Raw genomic sequence first — 26,546 nt, forward strand, 5'->3', positions numbered from 1 at the left:
TTTGTATCCTTAGGGTAAATGCCCAGTAGCACGATTGCTGGGTTGTAGGGTAGCTCTATTTTCAACATTTTGAGGAACCTCCTTACTGTTTTCTAGAGTGGCTGCACCAGCTTGCATTCCCACCAAGAGTGTAGGAGGGTTCCCCTTTCTCTGCATCCTTGCCAACATCTGTCATTTCCTGACTTGTTAATTTTAGCCATTCTGACTGGTGTGAGATGGTATCTCATTGTGGTTTTGATTTGTATTTCCATGATTCCAAGTGATGTTGAGCACTTTTTCATGTGTCTGTTGGCCATTTGAATATCTTCTTCACAGAAATGTCTGTTTATGTCTTCTGCCCATTTATTGATTGGATTATTTGTTCTGTGGGTGTTGAGTTTGATAAGTTCTATATAGATTTTGGATACTAGTCCTTTATTTGATATGCCATTTGCAAATATCTTCTCCTATTCTGTTGGTTATCTTTTGGTTTTGTTGACTGTTTCCTTTACTGTGCAAAAGCTTTTGATCTTAATGAAGTCCCAATAGTTCATTTTTGCCTTAGCTTCCCTTGCCTTTGGTGATGTTTCTAGGAAGAAGTTACTGCAGCTGAGGTAGAAGAGGTCAAGTACATGTATATATACTTTCGTTACCTAGGTGCTGCCCAACCCCAAGCTCCAATCCCAAACCTAATGCAGTCTCTGATGAACTCAGCTGTCCACATGGAGCTGCTTTGGAAATATTGTGTCTTGAACTCAGATGGATGTACTTCATCCTTTTTCCTGGGTCCAGCTTTCTAGATCCTACTTTACCAGTGGCTGATTGAGGCAGGAGAAAAAGAAAAAAAGAAAGATAAAAGGTGAAGTTAGAGCTGGTCTAATTAGTTCCCCCTAAGCCTTATCTTGGGGAAAGGTTATTGGGAAGCATCTCCTAAGTGCAAGGCAGTTATAGACCCGTTTTGCCTCACTGGCCACATGGAGGTAGAGAGGAGCAATCTAGAGAGTGTGAGAATCCCAAGAGATGAACTCCAAAGAGGTCACAGCCTACAGAAGTCAAAACTAACATTTTTTCTCCATACACCCAAAGCTCCAGCCCCTATTAAGAGGTTTCATTGATTCCAGTAACTTGATTCAGTCTTCTTTGCTCTTTCTTCATTGGCATAGGTTTGGGGAGTAGAGTAAGGGTGGGGAGAAGCAGAAATGGAACTTTGTTTTAGAAGGCACTATAACAAATATAGGACATGGCCTTTATCCCAGTTCTCAAATAACTTATTGTCTGGGGAGCTAATGTATAGGAAACATTTAGTGAAAGCAAATGAAATACTTGAACTATGTGTTATTGATTACTCCAGAAGAATCCAGGTAAGGGATAAGTGAATGCGGATTTGTTTCTTGGGGAAGTCTTTCTAGATCATGTTACAAGTGAGGTGCCAAAGGATTAAAGGAACTAATTAAGAAGACAGAAAAGAGGAGGTGAATAAAGATTCATAATGAGCTTAGAGGTCAGTGAACCTATGTGCCTGAAGCAGAGATTTCATTTTAGAGACTAGGGAATGAACTGGAAGAGGAAAGTGGGGTACTTCAAAAATCAGGCAGGGGTTAAATTGTAGGTAGTTAGGTAAGTTTTTTGTTTTTTGTTTTTAACCAAGTTAATGTTAACCTCTTTAAGTTTTTATGGAATGAAGAGAGGATAAATTAATAAGTTACTGATTAATTGAATGAATGAATAAATACATTGTATTATAAAGACATTGTAGATATTATAAAAACTAGCCTCTTAAGAAGAATTTGTCTAGGTTGGGAATATGGGGTTCCTATGCAGGATCTCAGCAACACAGTTTGCCAGAGAACAAGAGAAGTCAAGACTAGGTGTATCATGGACTGGGAGCCTGGCTGCACTAGAGTTAGGTGACAGTCTAGTCCTCAGTGAACAAGAGGAAGATCCAATTTATCTGGAGATTTGGTTACCAAAATGTAGATAGCAGGTGAGATTGAATCAAGAATGGTGGTGTCATGGAAGTTGGGCAATCTAATCATAGCTGGATTCCAGCTGACAGCTGGAGTTCTAGAAGAGAATCTGGGAAAGGGTAGTGTCAGGGTCCTAGTCAAGTAGATCGAAGTTCAGGGCAAGGCGCAAGGTCTTGAAGGAAAAAAAGAAAGCGTGTCAGGACAAAATCCAGTTGCTGGAGTTTGGGCCAACCTGTGTGGAGTTATTAGGGAAATGGAGGAATGATGATGAAGCTGTCCAGAGTAAACTCAGTTTGTAGAGGAGAAAGGAAGACCATTCCTGCTATCTGGTGTGCTGAGGTTGCTTCTCTTTTGCCTGCATGATGAAGAGGCACTGAAGGTCACAGGTGTGCTGAGCCTCTTTAGATCCTTCAGGGGCCCTCAGATGGATCTCTGAGAATGGCTGAAGTGGAGGCCTTGTGGGGTTGCGTCACTCGGAAGGAGTGGGGACTACAGCACAGGAGATGTAGGCATAGCTAGGAGCCTGTCATATTCCAGGTTGAGGAGAGCAGTGCTTGTCAAAGAGATGGGGAGGGTTTAGTAGAAATTCAGAATAAAAAGGGGCTGCACAAAACATTTCAAATCAGGAAGAGGTTTCAGTGACAAGTTTGATATAATGGATAGAGAAGGAAGAACCTAAAATGATTCTAGGTTGATTTTAAATGCTTGCTTAGTACAACAAAAATGTTCATGAGCTGAAGGGTTTTTTTTTTTTTTTAACCAAAACCAATTGTATTTGACATAAGATAAAAACAAAAGTTTATTTACAGCAGTGTTTTGCTCAAATAACTCGGGGATGACTGTGCTTGCTTCTTCTTATCTCACAACCAAACCAAGCAGAGGCTGCCCCATCCTCAGCCTCCCCATCCAGCACAAGGAGGGAATGCCAACCAGAATCCAGCTGCATGGCTCCCTCACCACCTCAGCTGCTCACTGCACCATGGGAAGGAAAATCCCACCCCAGTTCAGTATACTTCCAGGGTCCCTTGCTGTGAGTATCTTCCAACACTCCATACCAGACCTGGACTCACAGACATGGGTGGAGTGGAAGAGATTCAAGATTCAAGATGAGTTGAAGCTGCTTTGTTCTTTCTTGCTGAGTGGGCCTCCGGAGGGTGAGGATCCCTGATCCCCTCAGACACAAGGGGCCAGTGGGGTGGCAAAAGGGAAAGCCTAGGAAACTTGCCCACTCACTGAGAGCGAAGTTCCCTCTCCTTAAATAACCAGTCCTCATTCCTACAGCAATAGATAGGCCAAGTGACTGAGAAATTGGATAGAGCTGAAGGACATTTCAAACACGTATCACTTTTGGCCTGTTTTTTAAAAACCCAAATAAATAAAGTAAATTGGTAAATAAGTGTGTTAAGGCCAAGCTTACTTGTGTGTTTGTTGGCTTTCAGTCTCAAATGCCATGGGTCTGCAGTGAGACATTTCAGAGGGAAAGAGCCCTTGAGCATGTGAATGAATAATGTTTCTTGCAAAGATGCTTTTCTTTCCTGTTCAAAGATAGTGTTATTAGTGTACATGTGCATGAGTATCACTGAAAGCCTCAGGTGGGCCCACCTGTACATATCTGTCTGTGTTGCTCTCTCTCACGGGGGGCCTTGGTTGCTGAAGGTGAAGTTTGAAGTGTTTGTGCGTACCTCTTTTATTGACCTGGTTAGTTCAGAGCCTTTGCTGACTGAGGAGTGCTCCTGCCTGGCCAGATTGCTTCACTCAAGGGTGCTGTCTGCCGCTGTTGGTTCCCAGCCAGCCACTTGGCTGCTCCATGATGAGATAGAGGCATGGACTTGATGGGATAGAGGCAAGATCTTCAGGAGGTCTTTTATACCTGTTTTATGGAGGCAAGGAAAGAAAATACAGATTCCTTCCCTGGATAGGGAAACTTCATTTTCAAAATGTACAGCTACATGGTGTTTCTCATTTTATTGGGCTTGGATCTGCACCTGGGGTAGCAATGGATTCCAAAGTTATTATTGAAGGTAAGGAAAGAAAACTCGAAGCAGAACTATTACCATAAAAGATCCTGGTTGTATTTTTGAAAGGTTGAGCTAAATAAAATTTCAGTGATCAGCAGAAGACCAACTGTTGAACTTCTGAAAAGTTGTTCTTAGAAAGGCTTGGATTAATAATTTGTTTCCATTTTGTTCGCAGATGTACTGTCTGTAGGACAGGGGTAGCCTGAATACCTGCTTCACTGAATACCTGCTTCACAGCTCCTTTCACATTTTCTTGTTGGAAAGACAACCGTTGGAGAATCATCTTGTTACCGTCAGCAAAAATGCAAACAAATCAAGACATTAAGAATGCCACAGTGGCCAGCAGTTAATGATGCCAGTGTTACACAAGCTTCAGCAAAGTTTTCAAGACAGTGTGCCTCACTAGCCAGAAATCAGGGAAGATTGAATCTATCCTTTTTGTCTCAGCTGTTCCTTAAATCAATGCATCCCCTCCAAATTAATGTGAATTGAAACACGCATTGCCTTTTTAACTTAATTGAGTACTTACTGTGGGTGAATCACTGCACAAAATAGGGGAGGGAAAATGAGGGAGACAAGTAAGATGTGTTTCCTGCTTTCAATGGATTTACAATTACTTTCAGGGCACTTTTTTTTTTTTTCTTCTGCTCTTAATTAAATGTGTTTCTAAGATAGAAAACAAATGAATGGAAAAGTGTATTCTGCAAGTATTTTAAATCCCTTTAATAAAAAATGAAACAAAACAATCTAATGTGGGCAAGTGAAGGACATCTTAATTCCATTTTTGTGGACTTTCGATAGGTAGGGTTTATTTTATTGATTCTATAAATATTTGGTAGACTTTAGAGATATTAACATATTAGAGTTGGAATTAATTGGATTAATTTTTTTCTTCCTAGGTGTAGATTGTCTGTTGAAAAGATACATTGTGTTTGTACATTTCTTGAAGAGTGGATAGGTGAATTACATCTGTTGCCTCTGTAGGCCTCTACCTTCTGTGCCCTAGGAGCCTGACATCCTGTGTGAGTTATTAGCATGTGGAAGGGGAACATTTGGATCAAACTTGGGAATATTGTTCACGGACCCAAGACAGGGCAGGGATAGGAGCAAAACAGACCCAGGCAATGACTCTGTCAGAAAATTTGGCTATTTCAGTATTCATGTGTTGTCCTCTATGTTCCAAAATTACTGTACGTTTTTTTCAAAAACTTATTTCTGATCTGGGAATAAGTCATGATTTTTAGTGTTAAAACACTAATAGGACTGTAGATACTAGACATTTTATATGGTGTTTGTAACACATTTTATTATGTAAGAAGCAACAGTAGAAACGTCTTTGTCTGGAGTAGTGTCCATTTGAATGGAAAATGTGCCAGCTTTATTTTTTTTAAACATCATCAACAGACTTCTTAATTTAGCTGCCAATAACACTCCTAATAGCACTGTGCATCATTTGAGAAATGAATTGTGAAGTGCTGTTTCCCTCTTATTGAATAAACAATGTTACTCCATATAAAATGGATTTAAACTGTTTTTGAATAGGAGATTATATTGCTTCCTAAAGAATTTGATGAGAATTCTTATACCTTCCCTTTTTACTTAATTTTCAAAAATTAAATATTTTGCTCCCCAGTAAGGAATTGTTCTAATTTGACCAGTGACTTTAATGATATGATCCATCCTTAATAGGATGAATCTCCCTGCCCCCAAAATCCTGATGGTGATACTGGATGTTTGTTAATCTGAGTTATGAAACTATATTGTACTAAACTGTAGACCTTTATTTCCTATTCTGTGAAATTTTTTGTAGGGAACATCTCTATGTTCCTGGAAACTAGCACAGTGGCTGGCGCATAGTAGGTATGTGTTGAGTAAACATTTGGTGATCCAAAAAATGTGTAAGGTAGCTTTTTTCTGGGCTTCTTAAGGCTCTGTAAAAGACAGAGGGGTCTTGCTAATAGAGTAGCACTTTCATTGGTTTCCAGTCAATCTAGTTAGAATAAGTCCCAAGTTAACCAGTTTCTTCATATTTGTTTAGTCCACTGGGCTTCTTAATGGGTGTCTTCGATTCTTAAGTTTGGCCCTGTGATTTGTACTAACATCCACTCTGCTTTCCCTGGCCCTTGGCCAACTTGATCAGGGTAGGCAAACTTTGGAGGGGCTGTTCTGCTTCTCCTCTGGCTTGTCTACCGCTAGAAGAGTAATTACTCCATTCACTGGGTATTCACGACATGCCAGGCGCTGAGCTAAGTGTTTTACACATATCCTCTCACTTAATTATCTCATTTAAACCTTACAGCAACCATTTGAAGTAGGTATTTTCTACTGCAGAGATATGTATGTATCTTGCTTAAGTCATGGGGATCTAAATCCAGATCTCTTAGATTCTAAAGCCTGAACTATTAACCTCTCCCCTCCACTGCATCCCAGGAGAAATTCCCAGTGCCTGGTGGTGTGGGGGCAGATCAAATCTGGATGTAGTCCAGATTCATTTCATTTAGTATTCCCAAACAACAAACTGTCTAACAGATAAAACCCAGCAAATCACAGTTGTTTTGAGAATGGGGGAGGGCAGAGCAATTGGGAGAAAGCAAAGTTGGAGACAAACCAATTTGAGTCAAACCTTTAGCCTTTATCTCATAATGCCTTTTTTTTTTTTAAACTTTCTTTTTTTAACATGGCCTGACACCATGTGATAAATCAAAGCCTGACGTAATTGACCCAGAATTGATCCCCAAATGTCTTTTGGGGGAACATGCTTTAACTCTAGTTGTTGATTCTGAGGAATAATTGCCACCCTAGAAAGGTAATTACATATGCCATTGTTTATACACATAATAGGCTCAGAATGCATATTCTGCACAGAGGGAAAGAGAATCCTGCTTCTACATTAGGGGTGTGTGTTATGTATTGTGTCAGAATGCCACAAATAGCATTTGAACTGTTCCCTCTTACTGCTTATTTCCCTAACGTGTGTGTGTGCATATGTGTGCGTGTGTAAGGGTGAGGTTGGGAGTGAGGAAGGAGGTGAGCCATGGACAGCTGTTTGTTGAGCTGAGCGACAGTGATTTGCTTTTCCTTAATTTTTTAGCTTACCAAGACATCTTCTGGATCTGATTCATTTAGCTTGGGCTGGTAAAAGGACTTTTTTCCTTCCTGCTTGGCATATGCTTATTAATGAGTTCTCATATTTCTTTCCATCAAGCACTATTTACCTTGTGGAAATATAAAGTGAGAATCTTTCTCCGCAACATCCTCCTAAATGCCCTGGTTTTGACCACCCCTTTAAGTACACCAAATAGTCAGCTAAAATGGTAGCTAGTGCCTTTCCTCTCACTGTGCTTTCTGGTAAAACATAAATGGGATTTAAACCACAAATGACCAATTAAAGCACTTCATGCCTTTTTCCTTTAGCCATAAGACAGTAGTTAACTTGAGTAAATATAACAAATAGGCTATTTTGTGGTAGTCTAACCTAGCAACATATATATATATATATTTTTTTTCTTTTTTTAAATCCAAGCTTTAAAAAAACATAATGTCATGAATTTTTGTAGTACTGCCCAATGAAAGGAATACATATGTATTCCAGTATGGAACTGAGCCTTGTTTGAGGCCAGAGCAATTCATCCTGGGCTATTCTCGGCTGCAGTGTCCAGCAAATTGCATGACCTGCTTGTTAGACTTGACAAGACTGTTTTACCTAACAAAGGCCTCTGCAGCTCTGAGCAGCAGTGGAATGTCAGAATGAGCAAATTTCACACACAGATGTGCAGCCATAATAGCCTCTAAGAAGACGCATGTGGCAGGGAGCTAAGGGTGGGGGTTGGGTGCTTGGAGTGGGTGGTGTGTGAGAGTGTAGTTCGGGGGCCAGCGGGAGAAGGAGACCAACAGTTAGCAGTAGGGATGTGGCCCCACTGACCACATTTAATCAGCCCTCTGTAAACAATTCAACATTTTCATTGTTCTCTAAAAACTAATAAAGAGAAACAAGCACTTTTCATTCATCTTGAAGTAATTTTCTGTCAGGTTGGAGCCCCTTGCGGCCTCCAGCTTGGGCAATGCTGGCTGTGTGATACAACAACTATTGCAATTTATTTTACAAACTCTGGTCATTCACATGTCAGTTAGTGTTCACCAAGCCGGCGTCTGAAATTGTGCAGTTAACGAGTTTTACAACATTTCTATCAAGAGAAACTGTTTAGCATAACTGACTCTTAAGGAGTTATTATACCTCTAAAAATCCATTTTAAGGGGCATTATTTAAATAAAATAGAAAAACGGTTCACTGCCTTTTAAAGGGGCTACAAAAAAAGTCCATCAGCTCCAGTGCAGTAATCCTCAGCTTAAAGCACTCTTGAGAGTACTTCTGGGAATTGTCAGCATAATGAAATGTTTTGTGAAATGTCCAGATAGATTCCTCTACTCAACAATTTTACTGCACCATATTTATTTTCCTTCCAGTTTTTAAAGAAGTGAATTACTTTTTGAGAGGATGACTCTATGTTGTGTAGATTAACTGAGCACATTATCACCCAGGTTGTAGCAGAAGCGATGGTTCTGTTTGTAGTATTATCCATATGCATCTGCAGCCAGGGGCAAAGAAGAGAAAGGCAGCTTTCCTCTCTTAATGCCTTAGCTCCAAAAGGGTTAAATCGCCGTGAGGCCTACGGATTTTGTAGTTTCCTCGTGCCATGTTTCCTCAGACCTCTAAACAACATGGGTACAAAATGGCCTCTGTCAATACTTCCTATAAACCTTAAAAAAATGGACTCTGTTTTCTTACCCTAAATTACAAACGCAGGGAGAGCCATATGCTTGCACAGTGGCACATGCATTCTGACGCGTATCATTTGAACCCGGCCCATTTCTATAGGAGATGCCATTGGACATTTTACTTAAAGAATAGTAGATTCCTCACATTAACTGAGATGGCCAATGACCCCCAAACCGATTAAGGGCAAGAGTCCATAATAGAGCACTATATAGCATAGCAAAAAGTTCATTTAGCATATTATATTACTGAACGGGAGTAGAAGCTACCACTTGTAATGTTAATGGCTTAATGGTTCTTTCTACGGTGAGCAAGGCCAGGAGAAAAATTATGTTCTGCTGTAACAAGAGATACTCCATATCCCTAAGAGGTGTATCTGTAACAGGACACATTTCCATTTTGCAACAAATGATCCCCTAATTTCATAGACTGATGTTTGTGCACGTGACTTCAATTTTCTGAGGGAGACAGGCAGGTGTTCTTGTGCCTGTTAGCCGTATCTGCCCATAAGAAGCACAGTAACATCCATGAGCCAAATACAATTTGACATAATTCATACCTTTATTACCTCCTACAGAATGATATTATTTCATGCTGGCACATTAATGTTTCCAGCACGATACTGTCATTCCTGGAAATTTTACCTTTTGAAGTTCAAATATTGAAGAATGAGTTTTAAAATTCTCTAACTGCCTTAGATTTGGGGAAAATGCGACTTATTCCAAGGTCAGCTTTTTTACTCTTTTTTGATATTTCATGGCCCTGTAGATAATGTTCAGATAATGGGAAAGATCATATCTGAAAACTCTTACCTCTTCTTGACCAAAGAGCTCATTCTTCTCCTATTCCTATTTTTGCAAGTAATATTTCATCAACTTCTTTTGTCATACTTAGTTCACTGTTATTTATTCCTCTAGTGACGCAAATTCAGAAGTTGACCCCAAATGTTTAAATGATGGCAGCTTGAATCTGTTCTGTGTAGTACTTAGAGCTGTCCTGATACTCTAGCATTCAAAATTAGGGCAGATGGAGTACAGAAGTTTCCTTTTGCAGCCATAACAAATTACCACAACTTTAGTGGCTTGAAATAATGCAAGTTTATTGGCATACAGTTCTGTAGTTCAGAGATCTCACTGGGCTAAAATCACTTGTTGACAGAGCTGCATTCCTTCTGGAGGTTCTAGGGGAGTATCCTTTCCCTTACCTTTTCTAGCTTCCAGAGACTGCCTGCTTTCCTTGACTCATGGCCTCTTCCTCCATCTTCAAAACTGGGAGTGGCAAGTCAAATCCTTCTCACAGGGCATCAGCCTGCCTCTTTTCCATTGTCACCTTTCTCTTTCATGGACTGTAGCTGGAAAATATTCTGTACCTTTGAGGAATCATGTGATTAGATTGGGCCCACCCAGATAATCCAGGATAATCTCTCCACCTCACCGTCCCTATTCTAAAACACATCTTCAAAATCCTTTTGGCATGCAAGATATAATATTGACAGGGTCTGGAGAATGGGACTTGGACATCTTTGGTAGGGGGTGGGGGTTGATGGCATTAATCTACCTATCCCATGGAGTCTCTGAGAGTTCTTTCCCATGCCAATATTTGGAGAGTTAATTGCAGTTCCTAGGAGTCTCCAAACTTTTAAAATCATGCATGAAAATAGTTTCAAAATTTTGATTAGGTACCCCAGTGTATGTACATTTCCTTCTAAACCATCCCACATTATCTATATTAATAGTATATATATTAGTAGTAAAGCTTCATTTCTTTTTAGTATATAAATAAATAAAAGCAGACCTTCTAATGATTTCTTTGCACCTCAGTGCACCATCTTGTCTGCCCCCCCACAGGGCTGTGTGCCCCTAATTTTGGAGGAGGAGGAGAAAGGATAAAGTTTGGGTTAATTTGTGTCAATGTGGCTCTTTATTCTTTCAGAAATGTAAGTCTTCAAAGTAAGGAAGGGACTGCAGAGACTTTTTGGTAGTCTCTATTAATTTTTGACAGTGAGGAGTTGCAGAGTATAATAACAGTGTACAATGTAATGTACCCAAAGCTTTCCTGAAAGTTGAGACCTGTGAATTATAGAATTATTAGACATGGGCCATTTTGTAAAAGACTAGAAAGAGATTGTTCACCAGAAGCTCTAGAATAAGACCATATCTTGTGAAATAGCTACTCATGTCAGTGTGATTGAAATCCCAAGAAGCCAATTGCTCAATGAACATTTTAAACACTAGTGGCAAGGTCCATGTGAAACTGAGCTGAGAGGAAGGGTGATTCTGCTAAGTTGATTTGAAATCCTAGTTTTCGACTTTGAAAACATCTATATCCTATCAGCCACTCTTGATCTCCGTGCCATATGGGCCTATAACAACATAGGAAAACCAGAAATGGTGACACAGGCTGACTCTGTTAAATCCCCTTATGTTAAAATATGAGATGTTTTTAGAGCAGTCACCCTCAAAAAAATGGGATCTTGCTAAGATATGCTGACACACCTCTGAAATCAAAAAGAGCTTCTGCTGGCAAATGAAAGTAGGTTGCTGCAAAAACGTACATCAATTAGGAAACAAGTCAGTGAGTGTTTGCCAACTGCCATAAGTGTCCCAGAAGCAGTCTGGGCAGTAGATTTTTGTTTAATTTTTTTCCAGGCACTCACTTCTATTTTCTTTCTGAAAGGTGGGCAGGTAGTCTTCTTAAATCCTTCACTGATAGTTCCCATCAGTGACATCTCAAAATGTAACTGATAACATGTCAATGATTACTGTACAAAGAAGTTAAACATTAGAGTGAAATTTCCCCATTGAAACCCAATACAGGGATTAGCAACAATAGGGAATCTGTTTTATTTGCATTTAATTTGTACCTTCACACTATTATCTCCCATGTTTTAGTTTCAGGAAATGTGGTCTCAGGCTATTATAACCGCATTTCATGCTGCTGTTGCACTGTTATTTGATCTCTATGGTTGGAAATGACTTACTGAAAAAATAAAGCTAGCATACTTTATTTTAATTATACCAGTGCAGCGTCTAAATAAAAAATGTACTTTATATTTAATGTGGAGCACAGATTAACAGTTTTATGGGACATAAAATCTATCTATATCATTTTCTATTTACACATCAGTTATATATCTTTCTCTCAGCAAAACAAATGCCTATGGTGTGAAAACAAGGAAGGAGAGCATTGAAGTTACAATCACATGGGCAGTAAATAACATCTTAATTGGTCTGGAATGCCGGAGTTTGATTTTTTTTCCGCCTGGCTTTTATTTATTGATCTCTATAGCTTATTTATCTTTCCAGTGATTTGTACAAGTCTATCTCCTTTCCTCAATAAGCCAATGTATGGTGGTTTTATATTGCACATCCCATCTGGGGAAATGGTCTAGTGAGAGAAGTGCCGTTGCTCCTGGAAAAGCCATTATTTAAAAGCTTTCGTAGAGGTAAAGGTGACGTCTCAGTTTTTATGCTCTGTCTTCTGGAAAAGAGAAGGAAAGACGAAGTGTGGCTATTATGAAGTTGCCACCCAATGTATGTTTCAACAGTTCTCTTCTCTCCCTTGTCTGGCAGCAGGAGGAAAACAAAGAAGGACTTAGTGTACACTGGGAGATGTCTTTTAAGTGTTCCTGTGCACGATTTAGCTCCTGGTGAGGGTAGCAGACAGGAATGGATTATGTATATCTCATACATAATCTGTAAACCTTGGGTTTTCCTCTGTACGCCTCTCTGCAGTTCCAGCCCTTCTATCTTTCTAAACAGCTCTTTAGGATAAACGACACTTCAAATGACACATTATGCCCCACAGTGGGGTTGAGAACTGGCAAACGTAACCATTCTCGGGAAAGCTAGTTGGCAAAAAGTCCAACACTTTCCCTAGTAGATCGCTGTCCACAGTTGAAGCGGAGCCTGGAAAATTAGTCATTTTTCCTCCTCCTAAATCAGTGATCCCCTTGTTCATCAAACCAGCACTTCCAGTATTTGTCATGATTCTGTTGGGTTGCCTTGATCTCACAGAATATTAGCAAAGTGCTCTGAAAGATCTCCTCTGGTGATAGCTGAGGGAAAAACAAGTTTACAGATGGCAGTGCTATACTTACACTATGCAAGTGATGCTTTGCAAAGTGATTCTGTAAACATATTCCAAAGAAGAGGCTCTGCTCTCCCATCATCACCCTAATATAACCTTAAATGCTTTAAAATGAGCTAATGAAAATTTGGGGCAGGTCTTTTAGAGAATGCATTTGCATTTGACATAATTAGTGGTAGGCAGATCTCACCACATCCAGAGGGAATCTCAAGACAACTGCTTGGTCGACTATTAGTGCTTAATTTCTGAATGTCAAACCCTGCACATCTTAATTTCTAGAGAATAAGCTCAATTGAACTTGCTCCCCAGTTATGCAAAAACTGCTCAGATAAAACCAAGTGGACACCAATGTAATGAATGTGGTTATTAAATTGTTTCAATTGAAAGAACCCTATTCTTACACCATCATAATGGGAACAATTTATCCCCACTGATCGGGCTGTCTCTCTCTTTCTCTCTCTTGCTCTCTCTTTTTCTGAGCTCTCTTTGATCTTGAAGCATATTGCAGTGGTGTGTCCTATTGAAAAGCGAAACTGGGGCAATTTTAATGCTTTTGTACCTTACCAGTGCTCTATTTTTTCACTGTTTAAAAATAGCTGTTAATTATAAGTGCAGTTTAAATGTCTCAAGTGACCCAGAAATGCAGGTTGGAATGAGACAGATTGTGTGTCTCATATAAAACAGATGTACTCTCACAGAGCATTCTGAATTCAGCCTTCCCTCTGTATCCTTCTCTTGGGTTATTTCAATCAGGTATTGAGCTGGTCTAGCACCGTGCTATAAAATCCCACACATTTGAAGTGGAAAAAAAAAAAAAAAAAAAAAAAAGCAAAGCTCTCTCTCTCTCTTTACCCCATAAAGAGCCTCTTTTGTATATCAGTCCCTACTATGTGGGTGAATATGGTGCTTTTGGTGTTAGTTAATGGGACAAGGGCCACTTTCCTGGCCTGGAAGACCATATGATTTTCTAGAGCCCCACTTTGCCTGCCTCTTGGGTCAGAGGTGTGTCTTAAAAAGAACACTGCTGTAGCGATAAACATATTCCTTGAGGTCCTTCTTCAGTCTGTTTCAGTAGTGCCTGAGGACAAATTAATCTGCTAGTTTTCAAAAACCCTTGATTCTTCACTGATTTCAGAAAGTTGTGTTTTTAGCTTCTTGCTAACACTTTGAGGCTGGAGATGGTTACACTGCTGGTGATGTTTCAGGGACGAAGGCTTTAACAAGCAATGTGCTAACTTGGTAAAATCATACTATTCATTTATTCTGTTACAGTCTGAACAAATCTGGTACTTTCCTAATTAAATGTGCTTGTATTCAGCAGGTTTGAAGATGTTCCTACTTAGTGAGGTTACAAGAAGTGATTTCAAAAGGTGAATTTAAATAAAGTACATTCTAGTTTGATGATCTTTTCCAAGTTTCTTAAAAACTTTGGTACACATCCCGAAGACACATGAATCTGAACATTTGGACAGTGAGGGAATTCAAGACTCATCTCCTCCTCCACTTGGATTGAAACCCATATCTTATCTTTCTTGCTGTCAGGATGGAAACATGTCTCAGATGGAGGAGGGCAATTTATATGCACATTGGCCACCTAGCTGCTTCTAGCTAGAAATGCTCGATAGAAGAGTTCTTCATTGCTATAGCAATCATACTGAACGTAGTCGTGGTGTGGGCTTAGGGACTGGTTCTTTAAGATCTCTCTGGAAAAGTTGTAGACATTTTAGTCAGGTTCTAAAGGAAGGCCCTGGTTTGAACATTTTTTTTATAGCTAATTTTCCAAATCAGTAATTCTAATTTAATTGATTGATTTGATTCTAATATAATCATTTTATTTCTAATCACTCTAATTTGTTCATTAAGATTTATTGCATTTGGTGTTTATTGTCTTGTAAACGATAGCCTAAAACACTTGAGTTATGGTCTCAAGCCAAGTTTGTGATTTATTTTCAGGAAAGGGGAAAGGTATGGCCTTAGGTAACTTTAAGAGAATCTATGTCACACAGAGTTGGTGCTGAAAGCGAATTCAGAAAAAAAGCATTCTTTAAATCCGTATCTTATAAAAAATTACACTTAATGAGATACAGTTACATATTACTATTTGAAGAGGAATGGCAACATATTTGTAGACAATGCAAATCATACTTTTTTTGGGTTCGTTTCAGAAGTAGAATTTAGTGATTTATCAATTGCATATAACACTCAGTGTTCATTACATCAACAGCAATTTCTAAATGGAGTAGATCTGAAAGTGGAACTGGGAGGAAACGCAGTTCTTTGTGTGTAGTCTTCTGACTCCCACTCATCTTCAGGGACATGGGCTGTGGGCTGGGACCCTTACTTACCAAGAGATAGAGTCCTCACAGCCTGTACTGAACTGGTCACCTTGGGTGGGCAAATCTTTCCCTGTTTCAGACTCAGTATGTATTCCTTTGTTCTGCTTAGCACGTGTGTCTTATGGCTGTACTTTTCCCCTGAGGGGACAGGGTCCTTCATTCTATGGCACAAGACGGGTGTGTGCAGGCTAATGGCCCTGTGGCTGTCAGGAGTAACCATGGCCATGAGGGAGCGATGAAGGTGAACTTGCTCTGTCTCTTCTTCATGTGACTAAAGTGTTGCTCCATCTCGTGCCTGACTGCATTGTGTTTTCCTTGGCAACTCAAATACTAAGACACAGTGGGCTGCAGTGGGCTGGCCTCACCTTTGGTGAGAGGCAACAGATGCCACTTCTCAATAAGAACAAATTACAAGGTATATGGGTTTGGAAATGCCTTCAGTCCTTTGTTTCAAATCAGGCTATTGGTAGAAATGGAAAAGACTGGTGTCTGTCTGTGGACATTGATAGCTGTTGATTGTGGATGTTGAATGAACATCGGGACCATGAAATCCAGATCTGGATAAAAGTCTGGATTCATGGTAGGTGGTTAAACTTTGGGTAAACTCTGGTTCTGAGAGATCAGCAGGCTGGGATGGGAATGTCCTAGTTCTGAAAGCCAGGTATTAGGACTATCTGTGGAAGTGCCAAAAGGAAGAGGGTAAGAGCAAGCAGTGAGCTGGAAGCCAGGAGACAAGGGAAGCCTCCAATTCCAGATGTCCAAATGAGGAAGTAGTCCAAAACTAGGCAATTGCCAGCAACCAGTCACCTGGGGAGTTAAGGAGGAATGGCCAAGGAGCAAGAGCACAGGTATGAGAGCTTGGAAACAAAAAGGACTATGATAGATGAGGCAGCTTTCTGACTTCAGGTACCAGAGGAAGGGGGGACCTCAGTCAGGTACACAGGTGGAGCAAACACAGGAAGGAATCGGATTCTGGCTTTGCTGAAGTGAGAGCTAACTTCTAGTAGACAGATGCTAAAGATTCGTATGTCTCAGGAGTGTGCAGGAACTACTTACTAGCTTTATTCTCTGAGTCCTGAGCCCTATCTCCCTGACAGTTCTTGACTTCCAACTCCCTCAGAAGATTTCCAGTAATAAATAACCTGGTTCAAGCCTGATTTCAGATAGGACATCTCATATAAAGGCAGGAAAGCACTATACCAAAATATTTACAAAGGGTATGGGTGATTATGGGTGTTCTTAATTTTCTTTTTCTTAATTTGTATGTATTCTGTACAATGATCTTTATTACCTTTGTAAGAATTAAAAATATAAGTTAGTCTTCTTTTAAATTTTTGTGTTTCCCCCAATTTTATTGAGATATAATCAACGTATAACATTGTATAAGTTTAAGGTGTACAACAATGATTTAATTTAATGATTTGATTTAATGTATATTGTGAAATGGTTACCATTTCCAACTAGTTAACATACATCACTTCATATAGTAGCAGAAATTCTTTCCTGTGATAAGAACCTTTAGCAACTTCCGAACATATAGTTTAAGATGTTGAGATATAATTGACATCTAAATTGTATAAGTTTAAGATGTACAACATAACGATTTAATTTATGTGTATATTGTGAAATGTTTTCCATTACCAACAAGTTCAGTTAATATCCTTCAGTTCATATAGTAATAGAAATTTTTTCTTGTGATGAGAACTTCTAGCAACTTTCAGACATATAATACATTATTGTTAACTGTGTCACCATGCTATACATTATATCCACAGAATTTATTTATATTATAACTTGAAGTTTGTACCTTTTGATAATCTACACTCAAATCCCTCACCCTTCATTCCCTACCCCTGGCAACCTCCAGTCTGTTCTTGGTTTCCAAGAGTTTGGTCTTCTTTTTTGGATTCTATAAATAAGTAAGATCATACAGTATTTGTCTTTGACTTAATTCACTTGGAATAATGCCCTCAAGGTCCATCCAATGGTTAAAAATGGCAAGATTTTCTTCTTTTTTTTTTTTTAAATGGCTGAATGATATTTCATCATATATATATGAAATATATATATCATATGATATTTCATATGGTATTTCATATATCATATGAAATATCACCATATATATTACACATTTTCTTTCTGACATATATCTATATATATTACACATTTTCTTTATCTATCTCTTGATACACACTTAGGTTGTTTCCATGTCTTAGTTACTGTAAGTAAAGCTGCAATGAATGTTAGGGTACAGATATTTCTTTGGGATAGTGATTTCATTTCCTTTGAATACATACCCAGAAGTGGAATTGCTGAATCTTATGATAGTTCTACTTTTAATTTTTTGAGGAATCTCCATACTGTTTTTCATAGTGGCTGCATCAATTTATGTTCCCCCCAACAGTATACAAGGGTTCCCTTTTCTCCACCTCCTTGCTAATACTCATTATCTCTTATCTTTCTGATGAAAGTCATTCTCAGAGGTGTGAGGTGATATCTCATTGTGGTTTTAATTTGCATTTTCCTAATGCTTAGTGAGTGACGAGCATCTTTTCATGTACATGCTGGCATCTGCATATCTGCTTTGGAAAAATGTTGTAATCCTCTGCTCATTTTTAAATTGGGTCATTTGTTTTGTTTTTGCTATTCAGTTGTATGAGTTCCTTAATTATTTTAGATACAAGCCCCTTATCAGATGTGTGGTTTGCGTGTACCTTCTTCAATTCTCTAGGTTGCCAGTTCATTTTGTTAATTTCTTTTTTTTTTTGCATTGCAGAAGCTATTTAGTTTGATATAGTCTGACTTACTTATTTTTGATTCTGTTGCTTGTGTTGTGGGTGTCCTATCCAAAAAAATTATTGTCAAGACCAACATCGAGAAGATTTTTTTCCTGTTTTCTTTTAGGAGTTTTATGGTTTGGGTCTTGTATTTAAGTTTTTAAGTTTTTGAGTTCTTTGTGAATGGTATAAGATAGGTGTCTAGTTTCATTGTTTTTCATGGGAATTTTCCCAGCACCATCACTGAAGACACTCGTTTCTCCATTGGATATTCTTGGCTCTCTTGTCCAATATTACTTGACCATACATGTATGGATTTATTTCTGGGTTCTTGATTCTGTCCCATCTATCTGTATCTGTTCCCATGGTCCTGAAATCAAGGCCTGCATTGGGCTTCCTGCTCAGTGGGAAGACTGCTTCTCCCTCTCCAACTCCCCCTGCTTGTGTTTCCTCTCTTGCTCTCTCATTTTTTCTCTCTCTGTCAAATAAATAAAAATCTTTTAAAAAAGTTAGCTCCCCTTGGCTTTCAAGAGAAAGCATTACAAGGCCTCTACAAGGAGGCCGGGCATACCTTTAAAAAATTTTTTTTTTAATGCCAGTACCATACTGTTCTGATTACTATAGCTTTGTATTATAGTTTGAAATCGGGACACGTGATGCCTCTAGCTTTGCTCTTTCGCAGTATTACTTTGGCTACTCAAGGTCTTTTGTGGTTTCATGCAAATTTTAGGATTTTTTTTTTCCTGTCAGTTAAATTCTCAGATGACATAGTATAAAGAATTAGAATCACCAAAGCTCTGAAAACAAAAAGCTCTCTTTTTTTCTGGAAAATCCATTTGGTCCAAAACTTGCCCTGAGTTTGAACAGTTTTATGTATGATACTTATTTATCTCACTTAATGTGAATATTCATGTATTTCAGTGTCAGTGTCAAAGTATCATTGTGTTTGATTTTAGGGTACTTCTCCATTCCCTTAATATAAAATGCATTATATGCGTCACACCAACCTTAACATCTGAAGAGTTCTGAGTTTAGAATGTATTTAAGCTCCAAGGATTTCAGACAAGGAAGCTCAGAACAGTTTGGCAATTTTTCCTTTTTGTTCTCTTCTCAGAGGTATAAAAGAGGGGGGAGAAAAGTAGAGGTGAAGAGAATTAGCACAAGGGCAAGACTGGGGAGTAGTTTGGGGGAATTGGTAGAGAGAAAGGCTGCCTTTGTGAGTAACTTTAGGGAATGTTAAGAAGATTTTTAAGGAAGTAGGTCTGTTGCATATTATGCAATGCAATTCTCCTATGCTACTAACTCCAGACCTACAGTAAAAGCTACCATTATTTTTTAGTGCTTTTTATACTTAGATTTTTATTTTGGATGCATCACTGAGCTGAGAGCGAGTTCAAAGCATCCAGCACATTTCTTGTTCCATGAACATTCATAAGAAATTGCATATCTGTTACTGGTTTATACTAAAATGTGAAAACTTCATTATGTTCCTATTCTGAGAGTTCTTGTCTTTTCAGAGCGTAAGAATATGGATAGGTTCTTACCAGAATATTAAAGAAACTATTTAGGAAGCTGTAAGATTAATCAAATTAATATCAGACATCGAATAGCAGGTTGAAGATACTTTGGGCTGGTATTCAAATATTCTCCACCAGATAGTTATGTTGGGTAGGTACTACGCCAGGAACTTTCACATATGTCAAACTCTAACTCCTAAAGGAAACTGCTGCTATTTACTTCTCCATTGTATTTAATCAAATGTTAGAATACTTTACCCATATGATATTATCTCTTAGCATGGAATAAAGTGATTTTTTTTTGTGTCTATACAATGGTTAATTTCCTATTTGTAAACTATTACGATGATCGAATTTGTCATTTTTCTCATGGACATTTGGCAATATGTAAGCATAGGCTTAATCAGGTTTGATAAGAAATTGTCACTTAAATTTTTCTCCCTGGTTAAAACAGTTAGATTCTGCTTTGTAATGCTTTGTGTGTTTCTACTACTTTATGGTGTGGTAAACAGGAATTGTAGGACCCTGATCCCTTCGGTGGGCATTTCCTGCCTTACCCTTGAGCAGAGCATATTGCCTGTGGGTGAGGGTAAGAAGGAAAGAATCCATGCTAGGAGAATTAGGTTCTCTACCACCACCAATGAGAGACCACACCATGTGAGCGGAGGAGCTAAAATGAAAAAGATCTGAGTTTCTGAAGCTGGTGGTGTCTTGATAATTGCAGAGAACTGTTTTAAATTACTTTTAGTTGGTGTATTAGAAAATGCAAAAATTTGATATACTGGTGGCAGGCACACTATGGTTAATTTATATAATGTGACAAGAAAACTAGCATTTGGAAACAAATTGGTAATTATTGAAGTAATTTTTGCATCTCTTTTCACTCTGTCTTGGGGAATTAGCTTTTGGGTATTGCCTAGGTAACAATATTTCAATTTCATTCAAAATGATCACTATTATGATAGTAAAGATCAAATTTCATTAAATCTAGACACATAGTACTTTTCATTTTAAAAACCCAAACTCAGTTCTTTTTCTTAAAGGAATATTCAATATCATTGAGTACTAAAAATCAGAATGCTAATAACAAATTTTTTTCCATAAGCTTGATAGATAACTTAAAAAATTATAGTAAGTACCTGCTCTGTGCCGGGTACTATGCAAGGGGAGTTTAAATATCTATCTATCTAAATTCTCATAATAGCCCTGAGAGATGGAAATTATTAAACTCATTTTGCAGATGTGAAAATTGAGGCTTAGAGACATAAGGAACGTGCTCAAGATCACCTGGATAGTCAGCCCAGATTCAAGTCTTGAACGTGCGTATCTGTCAAAGGCCTTTGGAACCTTCCAGGATTCCATACTGCCTTCTCGTTTCATGTAAATAAATGATGGTAGCTCACAAGAGGCATGAATGTGTTGAGTGTGATCCCAGGGTGTGTGTGGGGGGGTGCCTAAGTCCAGATAGTGACAGGAGATGATGTCCTATAAAATGTTCCAGCAACATGTAAAATATGGGTGATGTTAGAAAACCTTCTCAAGACTTAGAATGTTTAACAGATACCTTGCAAAGGTTGCATGTGCTGTCACTAAGATTTAATTATTTCCGAGTTTACATATTTCTCTTAATACTTTAATTAGGCTTCTTTTAAGACCACAGGTATTCAGTGAAAGTGAGCCAGATTGTAACTTTGAGATTTAGTCAGTGAGAATATTTATCTTATGTAAAAACCAGCAGTATTTGAAGATGAGGATGAGAGCAATGAATCTTCAAGCAGAAGTGAGCGTAGACACGTCGCTCCCCTTCACTGTCACCTCCAATATTGTAATGGAGGCAGGGGACCACGTGGTTTGAAAACAAAGCATCACTTTGTTCCACTGCTTTGACTCAATGAGAATAACAATATTCATTTTGTTCTGAATCTTAAAGAACCTTAAAAGAAGGCATGAGATTTTGATACAGATATAAGAGGACATGAATTTTAAAAATGTGAAAGACAACCTTGCTAGAGAGAACTTCTCATTCTTTTTAGATTGTTTGCCTTCTGATTTACTAGAGCTTAGAGGCACAGATATTAGACATGGTTCTAGTATGGGTCACTGAGAAAAACGGGGCGTTTCACTTATCACAGTAAGACTTTTATAAGATAAAATATAATTTAAAATTTTGTACATAAATTGGTAACCTGTAACCAAAGGATCCATTTTGAAACCTCTAAGGATGAATCATGTACCTTCTGACAAAAGTAAAATATTATGTGAACTGTCTTTAATCAGCCTATTTGGACCTTCCTGTGAACACTCAGGTCATTTTCGTGGCTTTTGGTTCATTGGTATTTTCATGGCTTTTGGTCAGTTTAGTAATAGTTCAGTAAAGTTCAGGCATTCATTGTTTTCAAACAATCCTTCACTTCTTCCTGCACAAGGTGGTTTTATAATAGATGTCAAAATTTTGCGCAGCAATCTGGTCTTTTCTGCTGCCTTGTATTAAGTCTGGATGTATACTCACCTTCCTTTTCTCTTGCGGAAGTGAGCGCCTTTTATAAAGTGGAGACACCTTACAAATATCTCCATTCTTGTCCTACCATTCCTAACATCAATCTGTTTTCTTCACCATGGGTTACCACATGGCTTTTTCTAAATGGATCATGCCTTCCCATTCTCCATTTGAGAAGTAAAATAAAATATGCGAGAGCCATGTGATTAAGGAGGGGGCAAAGGAAAGAACTGAGATTTGCTGAGTACCTCTGATGTACTGCTTGATGGCTGGGCCTTCCATATATAATCTTATATGATCTAGTTAGATACTAGAAACATTACATCCACTGTATTTATATGATAATGGTATTGATTCAGTTACAGGCTCTTTGAAGCCACCTTCTGAAGAAAATTTGTGTGACTTAGTTTGTGTGTAATTAAGAGAGAGAGAATGTGTTTGTTCTAGTTGTGCATGTACACGTTGGCAGATCATGGTTGGTTAGTGCAATGGACAGTGAGGGTCAGAGTGTCTTCAGAAGTGCTGTGTTTCTGGGTGTTGATACAGTGAGGGCCATGTAGATAGCACACGAAATCCAAAGGAAGCCTCGATCAGATTCAGCTTGGTAGGCACTGCCTGGTGACTGATGACAATTGAACAGATAGGGAACAAAGTTGATACTGTTACCACCTGGTTAACTGGATGTTGTCTTAATATTCCTTGGTGCCTTTCCCAATAGTGATTACAGTTTCACTTTAAGTCCATTTGTGGGAGCAAACCAACAAAGTTAACCCAACTCTGGGGTCCCAGTCTGACTTGTCATGACGTATGGGTATCAAAAGGTAGAGTAGTATTGTAGAGGTTCAGGGTGCTGACTCGGGAGGGAAGCTGCCTGGGTAGGAATCCTGGTCCTACCACACATTGCTTTGTAACCTTAGATCTTTTCAGCTGTAAAATGAGTACAATAATAGCATCTACAGTTGTATGACTGAAACTAATACATGTTTTATGTGGCAGTTATACTTCAACAAAAAAATATTTTATAAAAACAAAACAAAACAAAAAAAAAGGTAGCACCTACCAATGCATGTAAAATACAAAGCCCCATATCTGTTGTGTTGTTAGTGCTCAACTGGCATTGATGTAATAGTAATGATAATAATAATAGTAATCAAAGCAACATCAAATTATTATTATTAGAACAAGAGCCTCAATGAGAATAAATCAACTCCATGATTTCAAGGAAGCAAGTTCTATTAAGATTGTGTCCTCTTAACTTCCCATATAATGATAATTTATGCATTTAATAATCTTAATTGTCAGGAAACTTTTCCATATTTTTAACCTAAATCCTCAATGCTATAGATAGGTTCTCATTCGTTTTGAACTACCTGTGGAGATTGTTTTCCTTAGAGTCTTCATTTTCTATAAAATTTTCTCCATCCTTCCCAGAAGGCCCAGATTTCATTAGAGTTTTGGAGGACACAGAATGTAAGTTTAACCCTTGCAATAGCCTCATTGTAGTCTATTTTGTCACTTCAAATAAATTCTTTAGAAGAAATCTGTGCTCTTTCCCTTCATTTTTCATGGTCATTTTATAATGGAATGAGCCATATGGATTTAAGTATATCACAGAATCATTCTTTGGCAAGGGCAGTTTGCCTGAAAGACAAAGTTAAATCTATTTAATGGAGTATTTTGGAAAAGAGACAAAGAAAAGTCATGTTGGGCCAAGATTTTGTTTTGGGCACATTTGGGGGACAAAGTTATTTTATAGGAACTGGTTTTATTTTTCTTATTCTTTCCTTAATGTGGTTGCATAATTCATGTTCATGTTAAGTGTTATTAAAATAAATGTAACTATTTTAAATTTGATATGCACATAAATTCTTTTCTTTCAGTGGATGCATATATGGTTGAAAAATTTCACTGTGGGGCAATTCATATCAGTAGAGACAGATCTTATAAGATGTCTTCTTATTTCAGTCACAAATCAGAAGGGCTTCGTGCTCCACCGCAAGGAAGACATGCACATGCATTATAAATTCTCTCATATTCTAGAAATTACAACCAGGAACTCCAGGTAGCTTTGAAAACTCTTTCAAATGATCAAATACTATCGACCAGAACTTTTCAAGCTTTAATGTGTGGAGGAATTAGCCAGCGGATCTTGTTGGAATGTAGATTCTGATGCAGTAGGTCTGAGAGGGAGCCCGAGTTTCTGCCTTTTTAATAAGTCTCAGGTGATACTGATGCTTTTGGTCCTGGACCCACTTTGAGTAACAAGACTGTGGACTTCCTATCCTCTTTGTGACTCCTACCCATCTCAGATACACGGTTTTCTGTATCCAAAAAGTGGGGAGTAACTGAAATCAGTCAAAAGGGATGAGGAAATAAGTGATCACATAGCTAAATGTGAGTCTCAGAATAAACACTTGGGTCACTATAATTCATGATATCTTTGGACAGCAAGTGGGTTCAAGTCAGCTCTTCTGCATTGTGGTTCCTTTCTTTTGTGGTTCATTATTCACTATTATTATTACTTTTTTTTTTTGCCTTTGCCATTTCTGTGTCTTTTTGTTTCTTTGACAAAAAATGAAAGACACTGAAAAAGCTGGTGATCCAAGGGGGTTCTGAGCTCAGAGAAAGAGAAAGTTGTGGTCTGCCTAGGGAAATAGTATATACTAGTCTGAAATTTGGTGGGATCATGACAATGTTACAAGCAAACATTACCTTCTATTATTATTATTATCTTTTTAAAAAGATTTTATTTATTTATTTGACAGACAGAGATCACAAGTAGGCAGAGAGGCAGGCAGAGAGAGAGGGGAGGAAGCAGGCTCCCTGCTGAGCAGAGAGCCCAATGCGGGGCTCTATCCCAGGACCCTGGGATCATGACCTGAGCTGATGGCAGAGGCTTTAACCCACTGAGCCACCCAGGTGCCCCCTTCTATTATTATTATTATAGGCAAAAGAGTGCCTAAAATAATGGGAAGTATATGGGGTTTCTAATATAGAATTTGATTGCTGAATTCCAGATTGGTATAAGAATGGTCATTTGCACTAGGGAACAATTCTGAATGAGGGGCTGAGGTCTGCATTAAAAGGAGTAGTATTAATCCTGTCAGGAAAAAAGCATGTTGGTATGGTATCTTACTTCTCACCAGCAGGGTTGGGGAGCTGTTGTAGTTTTAAAAGTTAGTTAAAACTGGCCTACACTGTCCTTCATATTAAAAAAAGTAACCAAGGTGGGAATTATTAAATATCAGAGTTAGTTACCAAAGGCAGTAACTTTGGAAAATGTGAAAAAACTGCTGCATAACTCTCTTTAAAAACAAAACAAAACAAAACAAAACAAAACAAAACTGCTTGGTTCAAATTTGTCTCGAGTTTGGAAAAAAGATATACCCCTTTAAAAGTCTTACGGGAACAGGAGTAAATTTTATAGCTTCAAAGGCTCTGGAATGAAGGATTAAAAAAAAATATCGTCCAGAGCTCCTCTTGCTGTGTGAAAGAGAAGCTGCTCCTGTTTTTTCACAGTGTAGCGGGCTGCTTACAGGGGATTGGTGGAAGATTGCCTCACAGTGTTCTTTGGCCAACTGAAAGGGAACTGCTGGGAGTCAAGTTATGTGAAAGAAATAAAGAAGCGTGTCGGTGCCAAGGAGGCACAGAGGGATATCTGTCTAGGAAGCTAAGACAAGACTCAAGGACTCTCAATCCCGCCTTCTCTTCATGTGAGAATATGGGCTAAAACTGCTGTGCCAAGTCCTCAGACCAAGATGGTTGACCAAGTTGTCACTAGCCACGAATCTCTAGACAAGTGGTGTCTTCTGTTGTTGTTATTATTTTTGTTTGTTTTAATGTGGAGGAAAAAGCCAAGTGTTTTTGGGAAGAAAGCACAATATTAGGTTAAGAACTTTTTGTATTGCTGTCTCGGCCTGCGATAGCAAAAATATCATAGACTGCCTGCTTTCAATAACAAACATTTATTTCTCACAGTTCTGGAGGCTGGGAAGTCCAAGATTGGCAGATTTGGTGTCTGATGAGAGCTGGTTTCTTGGTCGATAGACAGCCGTTTTCTTGCTGTGTGCTCGCATGGCAGAAGGCGCGAAAAGCTCTCTGGGACATTATCCTGCTCAAGACTAAATTCCTATGGAACAGAGAGTCTGAGTGTTTTTAGCTAAAGAAGGAGGGAGATGTTTTCTTCACAAAAGGCTTCATGCCTTTGGGGAGCAGTTGTTCCCGAAGGCAAAATTGAGGTGCTACCATCGGAAGGGGGAGAGAGGTCAAGCTGGTAGAGAAACAAAGTTGGAAATAATAGGCAGATGCTGAGAGGATGGTTCTTCCCAGACCAGGAGAGATTCGAGTGTGTGATTTAGTTGTTGGGCTTATCCTTTTTAGTGCCTCTTTATTGGTGTTATCCCTGTGTTCAGCTTTAACAGGTGTTACTTTTCTCAATGGGTGTAATTGCTGAGGAGATGCTGATCATTTATTTATTTTCTTGATTTTGTTTTGTATCCAAATGCGTGGCACTTGTAAGGAAAACTAAAGAAAGCTGTCATTACTATGTTTAATGCTTCAATAAATTATATCCTAGTCGATCACTTCAAAAC

The 26,546-nt window shown here is 38.5% G+C and overlaps 1 protein-coding gene across 6 annotated transcripts in view; it reads left to right on the top strand.

The window, feature by feature from the left end:
- LOC309861221 (uncharacterized protein) overlaps nucleotides 1–26,546 on the top strand; it is a 535,944-nt gene that overhangs the window by 153,062 nt on the left and 356,336 nt on the right. For 3 of the 6 annotated variants that reach the window (XR_014309823.1, XR_014309824.1, XR_014309825.1), the window contains one exon: nucleotides 4,140–4,710. The exons of the other annotated variants lie outside the window; for them this stretch is intronic. The gene's annotated coding sequence lies outside the window, so the exon portion shown is untranslated. Of the gene's footprint in view, nucleotides 1–4,139; nucleotides 4,711–26,546 lie in introns of those variants that run through there. 6 annotated transcript variants of the gene reach the window in all.

Source organism: Mustela nivalis, assembly GCF_964662115.1.
Source record: "Mustela nivalis genome assembly, chromosome: 3".
Lineage (NCBI taxonomy): Eukaryota > Metazoa > Chordata > Mammalia > Carnivora > Mustelidae > Mustela > Mustela nivalis.